This window comes from Benincasa hispida, chromosome 8 (assembly GCF_027475165.1).
Source record: "Benincasa hispida cultivar pf3 chromosome 8, pf3_genome.v1.1, whole genome shotgun sequence".
In the NCBI taxonomy this organism is placed as follows: Eukaryota; Viridiplantae; Streptophyta; class Magnoliopsida; order Cucurbitales; family Cucurbitaceae; genus Benincasa; species Benincasa hispida.
The window spans coordinates 60,730,944-60,737,225 of NC_143485.1; the positions used below are offsets into that span (position 1 = coordinate 60,730,944).

A 6,282-nucleotide genomic window follows, 5' to 3' on the forward strand; every position below is an offset into this window, starting at 1 on the left:
TTTTAACAAACTCACGCTTTTTTTCCGTATATCATAATACAAGAAATCTAACTTCCCCCGACGTCACAATTTTTCGAGAAAGAGTGGAAAATGCGTCGGGAGAGGCTCTCTAGATGAATAATGAGTCATCGGGAGTTTGGTCGGAAAAAACCCATCAGGAGAGGAACTCTCGACACATGAAAGAACGGCGTCAGGAGTTAGTCAAGGAACTCCCAATGCCCTATACATGCGTTGGGAGTTCCTCAACTAACTCCCGACGCCGTTTTCTATGCGTTGGGAGTTCTTGAACTCCTGATGGTTGTTTCATGCGTCTAGAGTTTCCAAACTCCCGACGGTTTATTTGATGCATAGGGAGTTACAAGAACTCCCGACGCATGGGGAGTTCCTCTGTTAGTTGAAAATTGTCTCTCAAATATTTTTAATTTATAGTTTGTAATGTTTTAAAATTTGATTCTGAATAACCTGTAAAACATAATTAACCAAATAAAGATTCACATAATAAATAAAACAACGAAAACGAAGTCCATACTATAACAAATAAATAAAAAATTACAATATCCTGAAATAAACAAAGTCGATACTAGAACTTCATAAACATTCATATCACAAATACATATAAGAAATAAAATGAAAACAACGTCTAGAGCACGTCTGAAACACAGCATCTTCAACAATTGTCCAAGATCATCTCCGAACAACATTCTACATTAAAACAAAAACATTCAAATGTCATAATCGGTAAACATCTACAACATATTCAAACTTCATAAACAAAACATCCACAATACATTAGAACTTCGTAAACATTCATAAACACACAAGAACTCCAAGTTCAACGACAAGACGAGTGTAATAAAACTCTACCCACCCCCACGACAAACATGGAATCTCCCGAACATCAAAAAAATATACAAATATCATAAATAAGTACCAACACACATAAAACTCAAACTTTATCCCCAAAATGGTTTAAACCAGTCTCAACCCATCCTCCACAACACATTAGAACTTTATAAACACACAAGAACTCCAAGTTCAGTGAAATTTTTGCATTTACATTAAAATACAACCACCATAAATTTAATATAAACCTCAAAGGAAACTTCCTCAAATAATTCAATTTAAATGTTCAAGTTCAAATTCTCTACTCAAAATATTCAAAGTCTACATTCAAAATCATTCAAAATAGAAACAAAAGGTCCAGGTTTGATAATAACTATTGGCCTATTACATAAAATTCTAAGTTCAATCATAATCATTCAAAAGCACCATCGCATGACGAATGACTTAGTGCGTTTTCTTCTTCATCTTTGGTCTCTTCACTTCTCAATGCCTGAAAAAATTACAAATACATTAAAACAAGAGGATCATTTATAACTAATAATAATATTTGATCTTATGGTAGTAAAACTTACCATTAAAATCATCATTATGCTCCAAATCCAATTCCTTATTTCAAAACAACATACAATGATGGACTCTCTACAAAACAAATCATGCAAAATTAAATAAATTAATTATTTGAGCATTAAACAGTTTAGATATGTACAATAAAAAATTCATTTAATTATCTGACTCAATATTTTCACAAATCTCTAACTTTTCAAGTTGTGGATGAAGATCTTGTAATACTAAGCCGCCACGAATCCAATTTTGTATACATATGAAGGCCTCCACTGTTTTTGGAGTCAAAGAACTTCAAAAGGAATCAAGAATCCTCACTCTTGTACTAAACGCAGATTCAAAAGCGACTGTAGATATCAAAACTGCCAAAACATCTCGAACAATTTTTGATAAAATAGGATATTTGTAGCCATTCATTTTCCATCAGTACAATATTTCAAAATCATCTTTATCTTCTATAACCTTGACAGACAAATAAGAAGTCAAATCATTCTTGACTTCCAATGAACTATCTTCCTTTCTCAACCTCTTAAAAGTTATTCATGGATCATCTATATCTTCATCCACCCTATGATCATCTTCATTTTTAGTGACAGTCTTTGATTGTTGAGAATCATTGGTACTATGAATACCTCGAGGTGAAGTGTTATGTGATTTATAAAAGTCATATAGATGATACAAATATCATTTCACACTCTCAACCATATCCTTAACCACATCACTGTCATAAACATTGGAAAGACAATAAATCAAGTACTTTAACTTGTACCAAGGATCAATCACAATAGCCACAAACATCAATTTATTCATTTTTTTCAAGTGAACCCCAATACTTATCAAACTTTGTCTTCATATTCATAGTCATCATACTTAGAACAGAGTTGGTACTGTTGCTCCATTTGTTTAAAGCAAACTGAATTTTATTAATTTCCTTCTAACCAACATTAGAAGTCACATATGAAGATCCACTTATCGTTGTGGTGGTTTCATAACACCTTTTTAAAAACTTAATAAACACACCTACAATCAACCAATCAGATGTACTTGGGAGCTCCAATCTTTTATTTCCACGGTCATCTTCCTCGAAGTAATCAACAAAATCTTAGTCCTCTTTCTCCTCCTCTAAAATTCTAAAACTTTTCTAAAATTTAATTGCATGTTCAAGCATTAAATAAGTAGAATCTCATCTAGTTGCCACATCTAAACAAACAAGAGCCTTACACTGAATTTTTTCTTGTTTCACACAAGTTTTAAATTTTTCCATTCTCCTAGGTGATAATCGAACATATCTCACAGCATTACGAACACTGGCAATAGAATCATGCATATCTTTCAGTCCATCATTCACAATAAGATTAATAATGTGGGCATAACATCTCATGTGTAATAGTTCTCCATCTAAAACAACCGATTTTCAACTTTTAAGTTTTCTCTTAACATAAGAAATAGTCACATCATTAGAACTTGCATTATCAACGTTGATGGAAAAAAATTTCAATCCCCCATTCCAACAAACAACTCTCAATCATCTCCCAATAGTCTCCCCTTATAATTAGCAACTTGACAAAAACTCAAAATCTTCTTATGCAAAACCCATTCAGAATCAATAAAATGTACAATGATGACCATGTAGTTCACATTTTGTAACGAAGTCCATATGTCGGTAGTAAGACAAACTCTTTGAGAGCTTTTAACTAGAAATGATTTCAACTTTTTTTTTTCTCCTCGAGATAAATTTGATATATCTCTAACGATTGTGACTCTCGATGGAACATCAAACTTAGGACAAGAAACACTATAAAAGTGTCTAAAACCCTTCGTCTCAAAAAATTTGAACGACAACTCATTCATAATTATCATCTTAGCACATGCTAGTCTACATGCTTGTTGGCTAAACAATGTCGTCACAAAATTACTAGCATTTACTCCTTTTCCATCATTTGAAGGTACGAGAGTTAGGGTAGTTTGTCCTTTTTCTTCTTCTTTATATGAGTACTTTTTACCTTGATTTCTTAAGTGCTTCCATAAAGTACTAGTTCCACAAGTATTACCATCATATGCATAATCTTTACCACAATAGTTACAATTATCATTAGCACTCCCTTCCATTTTTGTGAAATGATCCCACATAGACGAAGTTGGTTTATTAGGTATCTTTCGATTGGATTTGGGAGGTAGGGGTGGTATATTTTTAGGAGTTTGACTAACATTATGAGGGGTAGGAGGAGGAGGAGATATTTCTTTATTACCGGTTCCGCTTGCATTACCACCACTACTGTCCATCTATAAAATAAATTAAACAACTAATTACACCTACCTATAAAATTAATAAAAAAAAAAAAAAAAAACACTGCTTCTCAATTAACTCAGAACAACACATGTATGAAGATCAATCATCAATCACACATAAATAGTATATGTACACAATAAAAATTAAATTATTTTACTCACGATGAAGTTTGAAAATGGTGATTCGGCCATGTCTGAGTCCGTGTCCGTTGTGATGGCTTTGATGAATCTAACCGTTCGATACTGTGAGGTTGAACAAAAATTAATTTATTAATTAATATACCGTGGACAACACAATAAAACCACTAATAATTTATTTTGAATGGAATTTAAAACTCTCAACATTTTGTGGACAGCACAATAATAAGTTTAACATTGCCAAAAGTTTTTTAAATCTTGTCACAACACAATAATCTGTACTCTAAAATTTGTATTAAGTGCATTCATATTATGAATTTGAATATCATAAGTACCCAAAAGTACCATATAGAGTCAACAATGAATTTGAATGCATAATATGAATGCACTTAATACTATTCTCAACAATTTTTTCAGACGGTCCCCAATGAACTTTTGATTTCAATGAGTTTTAAATTCTACTGTGTTGAGAGTAGTATTCAATGGGGTCAGTCTTAAATGCATTCAAACCCTATATGGAGTCCAATTTAGGTGATATTGTAAAGTTAATTTTTTATTTCAAAAGTACCCAAAATAAACGAAGTAAATGAAAAGTAAAAACTCCATACCAAGGGGAGGCCAAAAAATTTTTAAGTGTGAGGGGAGGGTTCGACTTCGGACGATGAGGGTTTATTGTTTAGGTGGCACATGGGCCAGATCGACGAGGGTTTAGCGACGGAGGGATGAGTGCGACAGGACAGACAAGACGACACTGGGTTTAGCGGCGGAGGGTTTAGCAGCAAAGGGACGGGATGGCGGCGGAGTCTCGGACGAAAGGACGACAGGATGAAGGGTTTAGCGGCGGAGTCTTGGATGATAGGACAGACGAACGAGATCGACTAATCAAGTTTGAGCTTCGGAGTTCAAAGTGGACAGTCAGTTCGACTTCGAGCGGCGCTGAGGGAGGGTTCTTTCTTTTCTTTTTTTTAATATATATATATATATATATATATGCAGACCGCCGAGCCAAGGGTTTCATTTTTCTTTGTTTTTTCTTTAGTAATATATATTTTTTGGGTTGGGTCGGGTAATTATTGACCCAAGACCCGACCCGAAATTTAAATTTTTTAATAATTTTTAACTTAACCCAACCCAAAATAAAATCTAACTCAACCCAACCCTTAAGGAGTTAGATGTAACTACATGGGCAAAACGATAATTTTGGCCTAGCTGTACTTACGATCAATTTGGGTCATTGTACTGTCGACTGGTTATATCCAATGAACACAGAAATATATCTATAGTGTGAAGAGTGCAGTTATCGGTCTTTAGTGGAGTACCTGACAATTAATGGATGTTGAATAATATAATTAAATGAGTTTAATTAATTATTAAGTACTATTAGAGCTTTAAGCTACAGGTCTATGAGGTGCCATCTGTAGCTCAACGGAGATTAAATGAGAATCAACCTTCAAAGTTCATTGGTGATATATCATTAATAAGAGTCTCAGTCATAAAGTCTATTATAATCGATACTTCTAAAAGTGCTATTTATTGCATTACCCTTGATACTATTATAGATGTCAATATACATATATATATATATATATATATATATATATATATTTATTGAAGAGATAAAATATTTTTTAAATACAATGAAATGTAATTACCTCATATTGCCTATGATATTACAATAAGTATTTCACCTAATTTAAAAGGTATATAATATATAGTATTTATTTATTAATTTAGATATATGTTTGATTTTTTTTTTTTTTTTTTTTTTTTTTTTGAGAAAAATCCATCCATATCGTCATTTTCTTGATATCTTTATGGAATTTTTTTATAAAATTGCATTCTTTGACACTTTTTTCACATCGATATTTAAAATATCTGTGTGTATACATATATGTAAATAGGAAACTTAGGTCCCTGTACTAAATGCATAAATCTTTCCAACAGTATAATATGTGGAAGGGAAATTCAATAAAGTGAACAAAATAAATTTTGGTTGGATCATATAGCATTATGAACTCTTATCTGACCCTTTTTTTCGTACGTTGGTTCTAACTAAAAAACTCGTAGTTTATAGCACATTCGAATGTCAATTGAACTATATTCAATTTGGCAAAATTTTTGCATAGCTATTATATTAGTACTACTAAAATTAAAAATTGCAATGTTAAAGGTTGATGATTTAGTTCAACAATCGCAAAGTAGAGATTAATTCATCAACGTTGATGATTTAATCTCTACTTTGTGATGGCTGAACTAAAGTACAATTATCGAGATGACAAAACTGTACTTGAATTCACAAATTTATTGACAAACTTATTTTTAATTACTGATCATCTTTGAAAATGATAATACATTTTATTCACTAAATTTATTCTAAATTATTATTTTATTTTTCTACTTTTAGATTGAACTAATTTTTAAGCATTCTTTAAAAAAAATTAAAAAAAAAAA

General features: G+C 31.9%; 1 long non-coding RNA gene across 1 annotated transcript; it reads right to left on the reverse strand.

The window, feature by feature from the left end:
* Window positions 1–1,195: 1,195 nt before the first annotated feature.
* LOC150034752 (uncharacterized) lies at window positions 1,196–4,891 on the reverse strand. The gene is made up of 4 exons (XR_016531071.1): window positions 4,440–4,891; window positions 3,856–3,936; window positions 1,416–1,482; window positions 1,196–1,333 (listed from the first exon to the last, which is right to left on the reverse strand). It is a non-coding gene; the product is annotated as an uncharacterized LOC150034752 (long non-coding RNA).
* Window positions 4,892–6,282: the final 1,391 nt, after the last annotated feature.